Here is a 19,644-nt window from a genome sequence, read left to right on the forward strand (position 1 = left end):
AGCACCCCCACCCCCCAGCACTGTGGGCCACCTGCCAGCAGGCCCCCACTCATGTCCAACTCATGTCCCCCTGTACCCCCACCCCCCAGCATCCAGGGGCACCCTCCACCAGGCCCCCACTCATGTCCAACTCATGTCCCCCTGCACCCCCACCCCCCAGCACTGCTGGGCACCCTCCACCAGGCCCCCACTCATGTCTCCCAGCACCCCCACCCCCAGCAGTGCAGGGCACCCTCCACCATCCCCCCACACATGTCTCCCAGCACCCCCACCCCCAGCATCCAGGGGCACAACTCCACCAGGCCCCCACACATGTCTCCCAGCACCCCCACCCCCCAGCAGTGCAGGGCACCATCCACCAGGCCCCCACACATGTCTCCCAGCACCCCCACTCCCCAGCATCTAGGGGCACACTCCACCAGGCCCCCACACATGTCTCCCAGCACCCCCCCCGAGCAGTGCAGGGCACCCTCCACCAGGCCCCCACTCATGTCTCCCAGCACCCCCACCCCCCAGCAGTGCAGGGCACCCTCCACCATGCCCCCACACATGTCTCCCAGCACCCCCACCCCCCAGCAACCAGGGGCACCCTCCACCAGGCCCCCACCCATGTCCAACTCATGTCCCCCTGCACCCCCACCCCCAGCACTGTGGGACACCCTCCACCAGGCCCCCACTCATGTCCCCCTGCACCCCCACCCCCCAGCACTGTGGGGCACCCTCCACCAGGCCCCCACTCATGTCCCCCTGCACCCCCACCCCCCAGAACTGTGGGGCACCCTCCATCAGGCCCCCACTCATGTCTCCCAGCACCCCCACCCCCCAGCACTGTGGGACACCTGCCAGCAGGCCCCCACTCATGTCCCCCTGCACCCCCACCCCCCAGCACTGTGGGGCACCCTCCACCAGGCCCCCACTCATGTCTCCCAGCACACCCACCCCCCAGCAGTGCAGGGCACCTGCCAGCAGGCCCCCATACATGTCCCCCCAACACCTCATGACGATCCATAATCATGGCCCCCATGCCCCCTCAATACACTGCCTACGCCACCCCAGTCCGAACACACCACCAGGTATGACATCCACCCCACAAAGAAATCACCAGCACATGATGCATCCCAAATGGCTAGTCTGCACATCAACACATATCCGTCAAACCCACACAATGACAACACGTGAATGAAAAAACACACATTGCGACATGCATGAAACCAAAGAGAGAATGCCACACATTGAAGTACCAAATGATAATGTATTAAACAGAAAAGGCAGGCAAAGAAATGGAACAGAAGAAAATGGAAATAATTAATGAAATCCAGCATGTCCAATAAATGAAAAAGACGCATGAAATCCAAATGAAAAGCAATCCAAAAGCAAGTCTCCAAAGTGTCAGTCTGAGAAAATAAATCCAAGGTTCCAAAATAATAAAAAACCATTGATCCATGAAAAAAAAAAATCAACAATCCAAATCCATTGTCAAACTATGTACAAGGTGAACATCCAGGGTCCATGTGCCCAATCCTTTAAATGAAACCTATAAAATAAAATACTACCTAATGAAGAACTATATACAAGAAGTTGGGGCATTGTCCAAGCGCGCCAAAACAAAACCGAAAGTAAACTTAACACTAAAGAACTATTTACAAGGGCAGCGGGCTAGTCCGACGGCTCACTTCTGGATGTTCCGGGCCAGGGCATCATCGAACTCCTGCTCAATGTCCCGGTGGCGGTCCTCCTCCATGGCCCCGAGGGTCCGCAGGGCCGACGACATGTTCTCCTCCAACTCCCTGCGGATTGCCTCGAGGCACTGGCCCGCCTCAGGGCCCTCCGCATGGAGTTCTCCGCCCTGACCATCGTGAGCCGTGCCTCTTTCACCCGCTGCCGCTCTGCATCTATGGCGTGGCCCAACCACTGCCACACGGAAGACACTTCCCGTCCTGGGTCCTCATGCCCTCTGGCCGATGCCTGCCACTCCGATGTCGAAGGCCCCGAGCCATCATGGCTCCCACCTCGTTGCTGCTGCTGCTGTGCCTGTGCCCGTGCCCTGGCTCCTGCTGCCTGCACATCCTCCACCGGCCGGGGTGCAGTCGTTGATGTGGCCACCCCTGCTGGATGTCCGACTCCCGACTGTGGCAGGGATGTGTCCTCCACCAGCCTGGCCGCACCGTCAGAGGCAACTCCACAGGGCACCCAGGTGACAAATGGGTGGAAAGATGGCACGGAGGACGACTGGCGCATGGGGTGTTCAGTTGAGGAGGGGGTCGGAACAAGCTCCAGCAAACGGAGGAAGCCGGCCTGGGTGACCTGTCCCAGTAGGCCGACGCGGTCAACGAGCCATTCGAGATGACGTGCAGTCTCCTTATGAAAAGACTGCAGGTCACCTCGCATGGCCCATTGACGCAACGCCACACCAGTCAGGACAGGCTCAACCCGTACCTGGATAGCCACGTCCGCAGGCAGAGGAAGGCCAGTTGTTGTAAGCTCATCCCCTGCCTGAAAACGGGTCTGGACGTAGGCATCCCTGCTGGTGCAAGATGATGCAGTGACAGGATCAGGGACAGGATTGCACACAGGCACCTCCGCGGCGGCCTGTGCTGTCTCCTGTCCCTGGTCCTGCACTGCACCACTAGCACCAGTGGAATCCCCATCTCCAGACCCCGTCTCTGTCACTTGCACGGCCTCCTCCTCCACCAAACCCCCCACCAACCTGGATGACTCTGTGCCATCTTCCCCCGTTGTGCCCTGTGGGGTCCCAGCGGCCCCTTCTGCTGCCGAGGAGTCCAACTCCGACCTCTGCCTCTTGGACCTCCCCCCGGCAGCTGCGGCCTGGGACGCGGCACCGGACTCCTCACTCCCCGACGAGATGGCAACCTGGGAGGGGAGCCGGGCTTTGCGTCTCCGGCTGGTGGTGCAATCCCTGCCGCTGTGCTCCACAGCACCTTCTCTGCCCTCTTCATCAGTTGACGCTGCAGACAGGGAGAAATAAAACACAGGCTTCAGAGCACTGTACAATGGACACATACGCACATGACAGTTGTACTTGAGTGGCATTGGGAAACCTCAGACATGGCATCACAATCGCCAACACACATGTCATTTCAACTCGCACACATGAGCCATACACAGCAATATTGCAACAGCCATCCCCATCCATACACACACAACAGCATGAGCAGGCAAAGGTGAGCCAGACATCACATGCAACACAGGGAGTGCACTACACATGCACACACACCACCACACTTGCATGCATGTGTACACCTCTGCCAACTGTCGCAGTGTTCAGATTGGCATCAATGTCACATCTGCCAATCAGGATACCACATCCCGCTGTCACATGCATCCATGTTGCATCACTGTTGCACCCTTGTCAAATACACACACATGCACATGTACACAGTGATGATACATGCAGCTGAAACCAACATCCATGTGTGACCTCACGAACATGCCTACTTACATACACATTCATCCAAACATGTGTGCCCACACATCTGCATTTGGCATGCAAGCCTACACACACAAGCACCATCCATGTCTCACACATGAGAGCCCTCGCATGTGTTAGCCTCACGGCCCTGTACACCCCCCCCATACTTGGCCCCATAAAAACACATGTGCAACCTGCACACTACTGGCACACCACCACACACACAGCTTACAATCATGATGCATGTACACTTACCGCTCGACTCCAGACGGGTCTGCCTCTTAAGGACCTGGACGTGGAGCGCTGGGGATATGCATTCCAGGACCCTCATCTGATCGTCCGACAAGTGGCCTCGGCGCCCCTTAGCATCCGCTGCCTTCAAGAGGCGCCGGGTCTTGTTGAGGGTCCTGGACCTGAAGTCCTCCCAGCGCTTCTTGACATGATGGAATAGTCGGACTGCCACCCCCGGACTGCCACCCCCTCCGCGTTGATGGCAGTCACGATGTCCGTCCAGATCCGAGTCCGTCCTTCCTTGTGAACGCACAAACTTCCAAAGAGGGCATCATACTGCCCCAGGACTTGCTCCACCAGGACACCAACTTCGGTGGCAGTGAAGATGGTGCCCCTCTGCCTCTCTGGCCGGGGGTTGCCAGTGGTGCCAGATGTTGCAGTGCCCGACATGACAACCCCAGAGGCAGGAGTGGGTGGGCAACTGGGTCCTGGGGCTGGTCTGTGGAGCGATGGAATCCCAGTCGGATGTCTTCGGTTCCATCAGGGGTGGTCACAGCAACAGCACCCTTGGCTGATGTGCAGGCAGAAAATGGCAGGGCACGTGGGCAGTAGGCAATCAGGCAGCAGCAGATGGCAGGTGGGAGCGTGCTCGGGGTTCTGGGGGTAGTAATTCGGCCTTCTGGGCAGGAGCGTGGTCTTCTGTGTGCTTACGTGTGGCCAGCTTGATACAGAGTGATTTGGCACGTGAAAATCCAGCACGTCTGCGTGTAATTCGAGGAAAGGGCCTTAGCGCGTAAGCGCGTCAGCACACGTATGCAAATTCATTGGCCCAAAGGCCCCCAGCGTGTAGGCGCGTCTATGACTTTACGCGCACGTGCGTTTTCCATGGCGTGTAGAAATAATAAGCACGTCAGAGTGTCATAGCGTGTAATTGGTGGAAAGGGCCTCAGCGCGTATGCGCGTCTGTGACGTGCATGCGCGGGCGTTTCCCTGTACATGGGTGCATGTTACACGTCCAATGACTGCACGTCAGAGTGTCAGCTTGTGTAATTGGAGGATAGGGCCTTAGCGCGTACACGCGGAAGTGACACTGGACGTGTGGGCATGTTTAAAAGGTACGTGTAGAACGCCATTTCCTTGTACGTGCTTTTCGTGGAGAGTGAGTGGGTGAAATCTGTACTTCTTGTCGGTTCACACGCGATGTATTTCATGGCGTTCCAAGTTCGTACTCACTGTTACCTCTGACAGCTTTTTCTCTTTTTGTCTTTTTCCTGGGCCTGTTTCCTCAAACAGCGTTCACTTCTTCTGTTGTCCTGTCTCCTCAGACAGCGTACAATTCTTCTTTTGGCGGGGGTGTTGCCAACGCGCACACGCGCATTTTTTTCACGCAATTTTTCCAGGCAGACGGTGAGTCGCGCACGTATTTAACATCTGTGCTTGCCCCGTGTGTCGCGTACCCCTTCAGAGGTCATTCTAGGCTGCGTGTGACACGCATACGTTCATTTTTGTGTTTCTGGGTGCCACAGCGTAGTGCAGGTTTATTTTTCCACGCACGTGGTCTAGGAGGGGTTGCGTGCACATTATCTACCTTTTTTGGGGTGCCTGTGCGTTGCGTGACCCGTCATCTTCCCCCAGGGGTCATATACAGCCTTGCTAGAGCACTAGGGTACGAATCCCATCTAGTACCCTACCCCTTTGACCCCCAATTGCCCAGGACAATAGTTTACTGCAACTCCCATACACACAACATCAGTGCCATGGTTGGGAGGCGAGCACGCGGTAAGGGTGGCAAAGTTGGCCGAGCCTCAAGAGGTGGCCGTGGTGGATACGGTAGGGGACGTGGCCAGGAGTTGCAGTGTGCCCCTAGCCCCCCATGTGTGGGTGACCAGTCAGGGACACCCATGCCACCCCCCCTGGTTGAGGGTAACGTGGCTGACACCATCCCTGCTCAGCCCTTGTTGGACCAGCCCATTGTGACACCAGACCTGGCACAGGGTGACTCTATGGCTGACTTCTAGGTCAGCAGGTCTAGGCCACGTGTGGCGGTGCACGTTGGTGTCACCAGGCCACGTGGATCAGGGGCAGCTATGTCATCTGCTGCCCCGAGTAGGCAGGGTGGGGAGGCTGCAGGGGCAGCTGCGGCTCCATCCACCCCAGCTCTGAGTCTCCCAGACAGGACAGTGTCGGTCCCAGTCCATCCTGCTGACGTTCCCCCTGACTACATCACACTTCAGCTAATGCCTGCACCAAGTCCCATGGTGAGTGTTCATTCCCACACTCCTAGTCCACAGTCCACCGGGGCTCCTGCCCCTAGTGTCCAGAGTGGCGTAGGACACTCAGGATCCCCACCACCTTCCAAGCGGAAGAGGAAGAGTGCTCGTCCAGTACAGGCTGATGCCCCAGACACGGCTACACAGTCCGGCCCACCAAAGAAGCCCAGCTTCAATCAGGCCGAACTTGATGCACTTGTGGAGTATGTGTCCGCACATGACAGCGAAATGGTGATTACTGCAGGATGCAAGACCACACCTGCACAACGTCAGGCACACTGGCAGACCATCGCGGACATCATAAGTGCCCTTGGATTCGTGAGGTGCACAGCTAATGATTGCTACAAGCGCTGGAATGACCTGAAGCGCAGGGCAAAGAAAAAGCTGGCCTCAAGTCATGCCACTACTCTAGTGACTGGAGGTGGGTCTCCAGCAGAGGACATTGAACTCACTCCACATGAGTATGTTGCTGGGACCTACATCACGGAGGTACAGATCCAAGGCATGGGAGACCTGCCAGATTACGAGGCATTGTCCGGTGAGTGCACATGCATGTGTGTGTGATCCATGTGCATGGTGTGTGTGTGAGGGCTTCTGATTGAGTGCCAGTTGAGGGTGTGTGTACCTGAGTGTTTTGGGTCACCCATGTGCTTCATCAAATACATTCTGCGCACCAGGATTTGGGTATTGCAGTATCCCTTCTGGCAACAGTAGACATTCAGCCCAACCTCACGCCAGTTGCCCTTGAAGTGTCATCTTGCCACAACATAGTTGCGTATTATTCTGTGTTCATTCAGGCTGATTGTTTGCATTCCACCACTTTCACTAGGCATTTCTCAGTCCTATTGTCACATGTGTGACATGGCTATGGTACATGCCATCTGTGTGATGGCATGTGTCATGTATGTGTATTGGACATGCCAATCACAGGCCAATGTGTGATGGCACTGCTAGCCAGCATGCAGCAAATGTGTTGGTCTTCCATCTTGGTGTCATCAATGTGTGGCATTTGCCTCCCCTTCATACGCAGTGACGGGGCATGCATGGGAGGGTTATAGTCATGTGGGACATGTGTCAATGAAGTACTGTTTCTGTTGCTTCTCAGCCCTAATTCTGTTCCATGGTGCTAATGCCTGTTCCCATTTCTTTTCTTTCATGTCTTTGCAGGGGATGACGCACTTGATACTTCTGGGGTTGTGGAGATGGTGCAGACCCAGGAGGGGTCTCAGGCCCGACCGGGCACCAGTGAGGGATGTGGTGTGGTGGTGGGTGAGAACCCACACTTGCTGCAGACCATTATCTCAAGGGGTCTCTCTGGGTGCACCTCCCCCGAGCTCTATTCAGGTGTCGATTTGGATGATGAGACCTATGTGCGGTCGCAGGTAAGTGTTTCTGGGAGGGATTCTGTACTGTCCAACCCACCTGCACCAGGGGTAGAACCCTCAATGGGGATGTCAGTGTTGGTAGGTCCGCCTTTGGTGGTTACGGATGCAGGGTCACACTCCGCAACATCTGATCCTGTTCCTGGGCCAGCAGATCAGAGGGGGAATGCAGTCCTGCAGCCTCAGGCAGTGCCGGCACAGCAAGGCGCAGTTCGCCTTGCCCCAGACAGGTGTGGTGCCTGCCGACGCGGTGGCCGTACGCCACCTGGCAATACCACATGGGAGCAATCCATATACGGTATGGCAAACCAACAGGCAGCATCATCTGAGATGATGGCTCAGGCCATGGATAGGGTGGCCACTTCCATTGTCCCCCAAGAAAGGCTGATGGAACAACTACAGCAGGCAACAGACTCGATTTGCCAGTCACACAGGGAGGACATGTTGGCATCCAACAGGGACAGACGGGCGGCACTGGAGACTCTGCGGGAAGCCATTTCTATTGAGTCCCAGGGCCACAGGGAAGCCCTGAGGGTGGAACTCCGTCAGCACAGGGTGACTCCTGTTGAGCTTGAGGCTTCAACTGACACAAGGACAGAACAGCAGCTGAAGCGGCTCACACGTACGCTCTCAGCTGAGATGCAGGCAACTAGGGAGGAGGTCCGGGTATCCCGTGAGTTGTTGCATGGGGACCTCCGCACGATTATCCTCCAGAACCAGACCTTCCACACCCGCATGCTTGCTGCCATGGAGGACCAGACTAGGGCTTTGCGTGGGCTGCCTTCCATAGTGCCACCACCTCCTGATGCAGCTGCAGAGGGTGAGGAGTGCAACAGCAGCGAATCTCTCACTATACGGTAGCCGTGCAGGCCATGAGCCCATGGAGGTGTTTTTTTTCGCAAGATCCACACAGGTGGGTTTTGTTGTGCACCCTGTCCTCGTACCTCCTGGGTGGCCTCCCCCACCCCCCCGGCCCATTCATGGCCATTTTTGATTTTTGATTTTTTGGACAGTTTGTTGCCTTGTGTGGCTCCCGTGGGCATACGCTGTATTGTGGCTGGGCACATGCAGTCTTGTCCTGAATTTGGGTTAGATGCTTGGGTTTGTGTGACACACACCCCTCCTGCTTCCCGTTTCCATGGGCTTGCAAAGGGTGTGCCCAAGTGACATTGACTTACACAGTGACGTTGAACTCCCATTTGATGTGTGGGCAGTCTGTAGTCAATACTGTGTATACATTCCTAGTGCATATTGTTGTTGTATTGTACACTGCATGGTGTATTGATATGTGCCTATGCATCCATCTCATCCTCCTAATTTGAAGGTCCATTTCTCATGTCTTCACAAGGCGGTCTACTTTGGAAATGGAGTCCATGTTGTAAGCAGTGCACCTACACTTTTGCGTGGTGCTAACACTGTACAGTTGGAAGTGTTCGAAGTGCTGGCATTATCAGGTAGTGAGACTACCAATTTTTTTAATCCGTACTGTCATGTTTATGGTAGGTTGGAGGTTGTGTAGGTGATTAGTATTTTTGCTAAATATTTGGTAATGTATGTTGTTGCTCCTGCATTACTGTGAGCATTTCATGTGTGGCCAGTTTCCATTATGGACACTGTAGTCTGTGACACTTGTGTCATGTTGTGGGGATTCATTTGTTTGCTCTCACATAGCATGACATGCCATGGTGTGTTGTGTGGCGGTGCCAGGGAGGCGTTGGGTGACATGGTACTGTTCTCATGTTGTATTTTGCAAGTGGGTATTCATTTTTGCTGCATTTGATGACACTGCATTGGTGGTGTTTGTGTAGGTAGGGATGCACACATTGTGACACTTCCAGGTGAACAATCTCAGGCTGCTATGGTTCTGACAGTTGACTGTCCCTTAATTCATCATAATTGTCAGATTGAGTCATCATTGGTTGTCAGATGGTATGTGCCAGGGCTGTGTGCACTCCACAGGGTTGTGATTTCTATGTGAAGTAATTAGCCACCAGCTCCGTACGGGCTGCCTCACCCCGTGCCCTTTCCCCTCCCATGCGCAGCGGGCGTGCATGTGGTTGGGGATGTGGGGGCACCACCATGTCCACAGCCAGGCCCCGGTGTGTTGCAACATTGTGCAGGACACATGCTGCCACTATGATCCTGCACACTGCTGGGGGAGCGTATAACAGCTGCCCGCCAGAACGGTCAAGGGAGCGAAAGTGTGACTTGAGCACTCCGAATGTGCGCTCCACTATGCCCCGGGTTGCAATATGGGCTGTGTTGTATCTTACCTCGGGAGGCGTGATGGGGTTCCGAATTGGCGTCATCATGTGGGTGCTCAGAGGGTAGGCACTTTCCCCTGGGGAGGTGGTGATGGGGATCATTAGTGGGGTAGTGACATTACTCTGTATCTGTCATGCATGCGTGTGCTGTGGCATTTATACTCACCAAGCAGCCATGCATCACCATGCCTCCCAGCTTCCATGTCCCGGTTTAGGGTTGACATCCTGTAAATGAAGCTGTCGTGGGTGGACCCTGGATAGTTGGCATATACTGAGGTGATGATTCCCTTGGCATCACATATTACCTGGATGTTGATGGAATACCAGTGCTTGTGGTTTCTATAGATGTGCTCAGATGCCCTGGGGGGATGTAGAGCCACATGGGTGCAATCAATGGCACCTAGCACTTTGGGGAATTGTGCCACCCTGTAGAAATCCTGGCTGACAGCCTGCCTTTCTGCAGGTGTTCTGGGCAGGTATATGTGCCTGCGGACTGATGGGCGTGCAGTGATGATGGCCAACACCTGGTGTAGGCACCGTGACTGCGTGGCCTGTGACACCCCCCCACTATGGCACTTGTCCGCTGAAATGATCCGGTAGCCAAGAAGTGCAGTACATTGAGGACCTTCGCCAGGGGGCTGAGTGCTTGGGAGCACAGGGTGGGTGATGTGAGGTCATCCTCCCACTCACTGACCAGGTCGAGTATTATGTGAGGTGGAAACCTGTACCTCCCATACACCTGGTCATCAGGCATACCAAAAAGGCTGATCTGGGTGTGAAGATTCTGGCCCTGACTATCCTCCTCCTCCTCCTGCGGTATCCCACGGCCACTGCTGCTAGGAACGGTATATTCATCCTGGCGTCTGAGCTTGTTTGTTGTTTGCGCACACTTTAATGCTGCACAGGACGTGCGCCTGCTTCATGCTGGCGTAGGTGTTTCCGGATTGGACCTTTTTTTTTTGGCGCGTTGTAGGCGACGTGTAAATCTTTCCGCCCACCCCAGGAATACACGTAACACACTCTCCCAGGCCCAGTCACGAGTGAATATTCCCGCCCACCCCAGGAATACACGTACCCCACTCTCCCAAGCCCAGTCGCGTGTGGGAGTTCACGCGAACCCGTAATACACGTACCCTGCTGATATCACGTGTGGAAGTTCACGCGGACCCGTAATACACATACCCTGCTGATATAGCGTGTGGAAGTTCACGTGGACCCGTAATACACGTACCCTGCTGATATCGCGTGTGGAAGTTCACGCGAACCCCGTAATACATGTACCCTGCTGATATTGCATGTGGAAGTACACATGGACCCATAATACACGTACCCTGATGAAATCGCATGTAAGACTATCCGCGCACCCCTGAAATACACGTACCCAGGCAAATCGCACTGCTGGGGGGTGGGGGTGCAGGGAGACATGAGTGGGGGCCTGGTGGAGGGTGCCCCTGGATGCTGGGGGGTGGCGGGGTGGGAGACATGAGTGAGGGCCTGGTGGAGGGTGTCCCTGACTGCTGGGGGGTGGGGGTGCAGGGGGACATGAGTTGGCCATGAGTGGGGCCTGGTGGAGGGTGCCCCTGGATGCTGGGAGGTGGGGGTGCAGGGAGACATGAGTGGGGGCCTGGTGGAGGGTGCCCCTGGATGCTGGGGGGTGGGGGTGGGGGAGACATGAGTGGGGGCCTGGTGGAGGGTGCCCCTGGATGCTGGGGGGTGGGGGTGCAGGGAGACATGAGTTTGACATGAGTGGGGGCCTGGTGGAGGGTGCCCCTGACTGCTGTGGGGTGAGGGGTTGGGAGACATGAGTGGGGGCCTGGCGGAGGGTGCCCCAGGATGCTGGGGGGTGGGGGTGCAGGGAGACATGAGTTAGACATGAGTGGGGGCCTGGTGGAGGGTGCCCCTGACTGCTGGGGGGTGGGGGGTTGGGAGACATGAGTGGGGGCCTGGCGGAGGGTGCCCCTGACTGCTGGGGGGTGGGGGTGCAGGGGGACATGAGTTGGACATGAGTGGGGCCTGGTGGAGGGTGCGCCTGGATGCTGGGGGGTGGGGGTGCAGGGAGACATGAGTTGGACATGAGTGGGGGCCTGTTGGAGGGTGCCCCTGACTGCTGCGGGGTGGGGGGGTTGGGAGACATGAGTGGGGGCCTGGTGGAGGGTGCCCCACACTGCTGGGGGTGGGGGTGCAGGGAGACATGAGTGCTGGCCTGGTGGAGGGTGCCCCTGGATGCTGGGGGGTGGGGGTGCAGGGAGACATGAGTTGGACATGAGTGTGGTCCTGGTGGAGGGTGCCCCTGACTGCTGGGGGGTGGGGGGGTGGGAGACATGAGTGGGGGCCAGGTGGTGGGTCCCCCTGGATGCTGAGGGGGTGGGGGTGCTGGGCGACATGCGTTGGTGGGCAGTAGTGAAAGGTGACATGTGGGTTGGCTGGGGGGCATGGCCATGGTGGATGGGCTGCCTGCGGGACATGTGCAGGGGTGCAGGGTAGTCCCCTGTGGTGTGGGCCGCCTGCAGGGGCCGTGGAGGGTGTAGAGGGAACAGCTGGGAGGACCCACACGTCCAATTCACGTGTAGGACTCCCCGGCACCCCCGAAATACACGTAGGCTGCTGGATTTGCGTGTGGAATTTCCCGTGCACCCGGAGTACACGTACCCTGCTGAAATCGCGTGTGGAACTTCACGCGCACACCGAAATACATGTACCCTGCAAATTCGCGTGTGAAACTTTCCGCGCACCTTGGAATACACGTCCCTGCTGAATTCACGAGTGAAACTTCACGCACACCCCGAAATACACATACCACGGACAATTGGGTGTGGAACTTCCCGTGCACCCCGAAATACACGTACCCAGGCCAATCGCGTGTGGAACTTCCCGCGCACCCCGAAATACACATACCCAGGCCAATCGCGTGTGGACCTTCCCGCGCACCCCGAAATACATGCACACGCTATTTTTCACACAGCGGGTGTCCGTGTTTGTCGGTACCCCTTTGCACCTCATTTGTCCTAGAGGGCCACAGTATGGATCATTCATCATAGCTGTATATAGGTGCTTTTTGTTAGCGCACATTTTGGCGCACATTTATTTCAGGCGCAGGGACGCTACCGCCTGCTTTCTTGTGGCTGACGTGATTGGCCCTGTGCACGTCTTTGACCAGCGCTGGTTTACCCTATTCGATTCCATGAATACGAGTTGTAGGCTAGCGTGTGGGCGTTCCGCGCACTTGCCTCCTGTACTTCCCCCGTGATGCCCATATTTTCACGGTTTGTTCCCCATTCCGAGTGTTACGCCCCGTGTTCCGCCTACTTTTGTTATGTCCGCCGCGCTATGTGTGATTTCGCTGTGGCCGTCGCACGTTTTGGCACCTCTGCGCCAGAATTTTCGGCGCACATTAATTCCATGAATCAGCCTGATAGTGTGTGCCTGTGCCCTTCAGCATCAGTAACCTGATATGCAGCTCCTGCTCTCCAGTGGCACAGAAAATGTTGAGAGGTCACAGGTGCCCATTTGGCAGCTGCAGGGACAGCCAGGTCTCTGCAGCATATGGGCTGCATTTAAGATATGCTCCCCAATTCCAAAAACGACCTAACTGTGGAATTATTATGCTGGTGGCAAGTTAAACTAAATATAAGCTGTACCTGGGTTCAGGGTTTGGTGGCTAGCATCTCCAATAGTTATCCAAATCACATCACATGTGTCAACCTTGTGAGCTCAGTTCAGCTGTGGAAGGGTTTTGTGTATTTTCCCTCAGACAGGCTGGCTGCTGCTAACAACATGTAGCAACGGGGGTTGCCTCTATGTGAGGGTCTGTCTGTGTCAAGTAGTCAGAAACTTAAAAGCCGTCCTTGTGTCCAACACTTTCTAAACTGATCCTCCCACTAGACCCAAAACAACAAAAGGGTGCATTGAAATGTCTTTGACTTAATATTAGCAAAAAGGGTTCACAACCATAATGTATCAAAATAGCTCCAACGAAAAGGGGTTTCCAAGGAAAAACCTTTGGATACAGAGGGTGGGTTCCTTCCCCAGGATTTTTAAATAGGATGGAAAAAAGTGTCTCCCTATCAAACAATTCCCTGTGTCAAAAAAGTGTCTCTTTATCCGACCGTTTTCTTGTGGGTCTTTGGTACTGGATTCACAAAGCTCTTGGCCAAGTAATAAATCCCATAGGAAACTTTAACTTTAAACAATACGTTCCTAAACAGTATTTCTTTAGCTTCAAACCATGACTTCCATACCAGTCTTTCTTTAGTTCTTCTTGCTGCTATTGCGGATTACCGAGTATGCCCCCCTGCCAGGAATCCTCTTATGGGGTTTTCAGATCCCCTGGTATACTCCCCTGCCAGGTATCTTCCCACAGCCTTAAAGGTCTTATACAATTTCAAAAATGCCTGGTATATTTGGTTGCCAGGATTTCTTTTATGGACTTCCTAGATGCCCTGGTATACTTTTATGCCACGTTTGTTTCCACAATGTCAAACTCTTTACAAAACATCAGGGCCCTGGTATTCCTGTTTACCAGGACTTTCTTTCCCACTTTAACCTCTCACAGACTTTGCTTCCCAACTGCCTGGTGTACTCATGTACCAGGGCTTCTGCAAATGTTCACAAGGTGAGTGTTTTCCTTTCTCCCCCTCATTTACCTCTCATAGGCTTTGCTTCCCAACTGCCTGGTGTATTCATCTACCAGGGCTTCTGCAAATCTTCATGAGGTGAGAGTTTTCCTTTCTCCCCCTCTTTTACCTCTCACAGGCTTGGCTTCACAACTGCCTGGTATATTCATCTACCAGGACTTCTTATTTGTTTTACTGTTATTTTTACTGTACCACAGTAGCATATACCCTGAGGTGCTCAATATATTTGACTATGGTAATACTTTCCCCAACATTGACATCTCATGCATTCATGCTTGCCTGGGGCTTGCTGCGGCACTTTGCTTTGCTTATTTTCAAACATTCTTCTTATTGGCGTTTCAACTTGTATTTTTTCTTGATTGCATTTAAGCAAGCGTTGTGCCTTTCTGTCATTTGCAACTTCATACAGTTCAAAAGTTTGCTGGCATGCACTTTGTAACACCCTGGTTTCCCCCTCTGCTCTAGGCAGACTTTGCATCTCCAAACTTGCTCGCACTTCCACAATGCTGTCCCTTCCCCGTCGGTAATGTGCAGAGGCTCTGTCAGCATCGGATTTGCCTCCTCGAGCAACTTCGGTTTCCCTGGACAGGAGAGCGCTATTGGCTTGGATAGTCGTATTCCATGGAGTTACTACTTGGATTCCAGCCTCTCCATGGCTTTCCATCCTCCGCACTCTGCTTTCCGTCTCGCCATACTGGGCCCGATACCTCACGGTCAAGAGACCTGGCACTGGGTTCCTTGTCCTCTCCTGCACAGCTCCTTCTGCACTGCCTCTGCCATTTTTACCATTTTTAAATGCCCTGCTTACTTTAAGTCCAGCAAAACAACTAGTCTGCAAATAAGACTTCATGCTTCTTTTGATCTACATAAACTGCTACCTTCTCTTTCTCGTTTCAGTACCTGTATTAGAGATTCCCAAGACTAAACTGATACAGGCAGTAGCTGACTCCAGCGACGAACCTGGCCTCAGGTGAATGCTGCCAGTGAGCCAATGCCGCAAAAAGCATCCCTTCCCCCTAAAGGTACAGTGCAAATCGTGCAATGCCCAAGGGAAACGATGTTTGGGGAAAACAACCTTTGTCAGTAGCAGCAGAGATGTACAAGCAGATGACTCAATCCGTGCCAGGAAACAGCAGGAAGGAAGTTGATGTCCGTGGCTGCACCGATGTATTAGGTTGATGAGCTAGGTAGCTTGAGGAAGCAGCAGATAAGATGCAGAGCACTGATAAGCTGACAACCATGCGAATTTAGCTAATTGAATACTTCCTCTATATACCCACCAGGGTTATTTTTAATACACCCTGGTCGCCTCTAGGTTGTAGGAACAATTGGTATCCTGCAAGGATTGTTCTATCCCTCTAAGTGTTCCCAAACAATCCACTTTGTTATTTGATGAACATGTTGCTCTTTTGCTTTTTATGTATATATGATGAATGTTATGTTTTATGTCTTTCTTCGTTTTTTTCCAATTGCTTTATTTAATCTTTGTAAAAAATTCTGAATAACTAAATACTGTGCTCTTAACAATAAATCTATTGCCAGTACTCTCTAGACTTCTTCTTTGGTTTACCCTGAGTTACTTTTTTTGCAAGCAATATCCTTGAATTATTATGGAGATTTGACTTAAATACTCGACAGAATTTAGGACTGTCCTGTCAACTGGTTTCCCTGATGTTATGTTGGTATCCCCACTTCCCTCCTCTAACTCCTCACCTGGAGTATCTGAGTCCTCCTCCACAGGACTGAGAGATCGATGAGCTCGGTAATCCTTTTCTTTTTTCCTTTGCTGCTTGAGTCTCCCGCAAGAGGAAGCCACAGTGAGAGCGGTAAAAAACACCCTGGACGTGACCCCCTCCCCGGGGGGCCAGAAAGGGGAAGAAGAGCCAAGTACTGGCAAAAAAAAACCCACTGAAGATAAGGGTCCGGCAGGTCTCCTGATGGCTGCTGGGTTCGGAGGATGGAAGAAGCGGGAGACCCAGAATGGGAATAGTAGTACCAGAGGATGACAAGAGAAACACTACAGAAGAAAGCTGAAGGAAGCTGAATGCACGAACTGCCGGAGCAGTTCGCAGGAGGAGGCAAACTGGGAGAGCCCCGAAACTGAAAGCAGAGGAACCAAAAGAGGACTGGAACCAAGAAAAGGAAAGGTAGGAAAAGGAAGAGGAAAGAAGCTAGCGAATGCTCAGAGGAACAAACAACAGCATATATCAAAGCCGGGGCAGCAAGGGAGCACAGTTGACCATGAGTGGTTGCAATGCGTAGGACTGAAAGGGAGGCGTGGCTAAGTAGCGCTTCGTGTACTCGGACGGAGAATGACTAGACCGTCGAGTGCACGTAGCTGTTGAGCGTGACAGGACTCAGGAAGTCCAAAAACATACTCGGGGGCCACAGACGCCAGCCGGGAATGCGTTGGGGCCACAGACGCCAGCTGGGAACGCGTCGCGTGACATGTCCACAGCGTGAGTACCCTTTTGTCGGTTCTGTTTAAGGAGCACTGATAAGCTGGGTAGCACGAAGGAGTAGGAAAGGAAGATGAAGTCCATAGCTGCAGAGAGGTAATAAGGCTGAAGCCCTGGGCAGCATGAGAAGGCAGCAGGTAAGATGCAAGGCACAGAGCACAGATCCGGAGCCAGGAGATAATATGAAGGCAGAGGCCAAGGAGAAGAGATGCAGGAAGGCAGCGAGAGGACAACAGCGAGCTGGAGACAGAACAGCACAGCAATGCAGGGGCAAAGTGCAGAGAACAAGGAGGACAGAAACTGGATAAGCGTCAATGCTCAAAGGGATGACGCGCCACAGAGTCCTTACTGCCAAGCAGCCATAAATGCAGTTTGTCGGGTTGGCGAGTTCCAGGTGACTGTGCTATTGCCAGTCTCCATCTTGAAATCACCTAGAGCACTCCCTCCACTTCTGTTTGGAGCATTCTTACGCCACCATCTTGAAGGTGTGAACACACCATGAGGATGTAATTTTCTCCAGTGCTGCCACTCACCAGGTGCTGGATTGTTTCCTAATGACGTTAGGGTTTATAGGATTTATTGTTTCAGGAAGATAGCTCAGTGGCAACGTGCCTTGGAAGCAAGATGTCACAGAGCAGCACAGGTTCGATCCCCAGGTCTGCGCTTAGAAACCTTTGGGTATTAAGCGCGTTATAAGTAACCTTTCATATCATTTGAAGTCCATAATTGTTACTGAATTTCTTGGATGTGGTTGTTCAAAAGTTTCACATAAAGACAAATCAAAACCAGAAGATGTTGTGTATGAGTTGTGAGTGTTTGAGTCATAGATGGGGGCTTGACTAGAGTGATTTAGGGGAAAGGTTTTCTGACTTTTACTATAGGATGGACCTATTATATGACAGAAAGCCATTAGGACTTAGGTATTCCAGAATCTTCCTCAGGGGAAAGAGGGGAATACCTTGTTTCATCCGATGGAGTCACCATCTCCCTTGGGCAGATGTCTCCTCCCATCTGTTTCTTCCCTATATAGCCGCCCCAGAATCCAGATCAGGCATTGGTTGTGGTCCCCTGGTTACATGGGAGGAGGCCACTGCGGGGTAATCATTGATTATTCCACTGAATTATTCACATACCCCTTCCCTAAAGACTCGGCTTCTGGGTCTAGGGCAGTCACCTTGATGACAATCAACAGCCTCCCACATATACGGAAGATGCTTTCTACAAATAGAGTCTGCTTTAGAAAACCCCTCTTCTTTCCATGAATATATTGGGGAAAATGAAAAAGATATCCTTTTGGTGTCACTTATTGTCTCTTTGGATAGTTCTGAAATGACAGCTTCATATATTCCACTTTTTATTTGGGCTCCTTGTGAGATCCACTGGTCAAATTGAGGAACATTACTTCCTAAAACGAATTGGGCTAATAGGTTGGGGATTACGGCTACCAACAGATTTAATTCTCTTCCCAGGATAGTGATAAGGATCTGTGTTTGTGGGTGTTCCTATTTTCTTTTTCCCGAATTGTTTTGATCTCTTTGTGGAAGCAAGTCTGTTCTTAATGCGCCTCCACTAGTTCCCATATCCAATTGGGCCTAATTGATATTTCCTATTAGGACAGCAGGAATTTCATACATTTATTCCAGAGTCTTCCCCAAGGGAAAGAGGGGAATACCTTCTTTCATCCGATGGAGTCATCATCTGCCCTTGGCAGATGTCTCCTCCCATGTGTTTGTTTCCTATACAATCTCCACCAGAATCCAGATCAAACTGCGGTTGTAGTCCCTGGTTACATGGGAGGAGGCCTCTGCGTGGAAATCAGTGATGATTCCACATAATTCCTCATATTAGGTAACACCCTCACCAGGGAGCCAGCCACTCCATGGGAAGCTGTCCTGGAAGCAGGAATCAAAGGGCATACCCATCTTCAAAAGAAATAGCCTCACACCAGTGTGCTTAATATCCAAAGGCCTTTAATGATTCTCTTGAGAAGGGAGGAGCGTGATTAGTGGATTCAGCGGGATCTCTGTTAGGATCTCGGGAGGAAGGTTCCACCATCTAGTTTCTCTCTTGTTCTTCTTTCCGCCCTGTCCCCTCCACTTGCTGTAGCACAAAGTGCTTTTGGTGTTCTGCCAGAAGGCAAAGCCCACTTGTTCCAAGAATAAGGATTGGACCCCTAAAGTGGGCTAGCTGTAGTTCAATCACCTGGGGGCTTTTCCCGCACATGAAGGGGTCTCCCACCAATTCTTTGAATCATCTTTGAATTTCAAACCTTCAAGTAGTTTTAATTGGACCCTGTTGGGAGAGCAGTCATTTACAAAGTCCACCAATTAGGAGGTGCAGGCAGTTGTTCCAAGGCAGAGGCAAGCTCTGTTTCCTAACCATTCCCAGGGACCTTTGGGGGTGACTGCTGCTGGAACAAGACCTACATATCTGCCAGCCACACTGCTGCCCAGGACCTCACTGTGTTCAAGGAATGCTGGAAGGTGTGTGCCAGCCTCCCCCATGTTCAGAGACAGGGAAAGGACTCATCTTTTCGCTGACACCATGGAGTGGGACTCACAGCTCCTGAGAGGAAAGACAGCCAGGATTCTGCCATTTTGCAGTCTAACCACTGTAAGCCTTGATTTATGTGTGTTCGACATCTGCTTGCCGTTGGACCTGCTGCATGTCGAACCGCCTGAATAGCACTGACTAGCCTAATTTGCTGTTGTCGAACCGTCAAGACACTCCAAAGGAATTACTGACTGATATCTGCCCCCCTGGTTTTGGACTCTTGGGACTGGCTGGTCACATTAATACCTTTTTGCAACCCAAGACCATATCCTTTGAATACTGTGGTTTTAATTTCCTTTTCTCCCGGTCTCATTACACAGACTGCTGTATCTTGATAGCTTGCATATTCTGTATTCTTTCAACCCGGTTAGGTTTGTACAGTATTTTCTAGTTATTAGTGTCCAAGGTATGTTTAATTAAA

The sequence above is a fragment of the Ambystoma mexicanum genome, chromosome 3q (genome assembly GCF_040938575.1).
Source record: "Ambystoma mexicanum isolate Mex_15411 chromosome 3q, UKY_AmexF1_1, whole genome shotgun sequence".
Lineage (NCBI taxonomy): Eukaryota > Metazoa > Chordata > Amphibia > Caudata > Ambystomatidae > Ambystoma > Ambystoma mexicanum.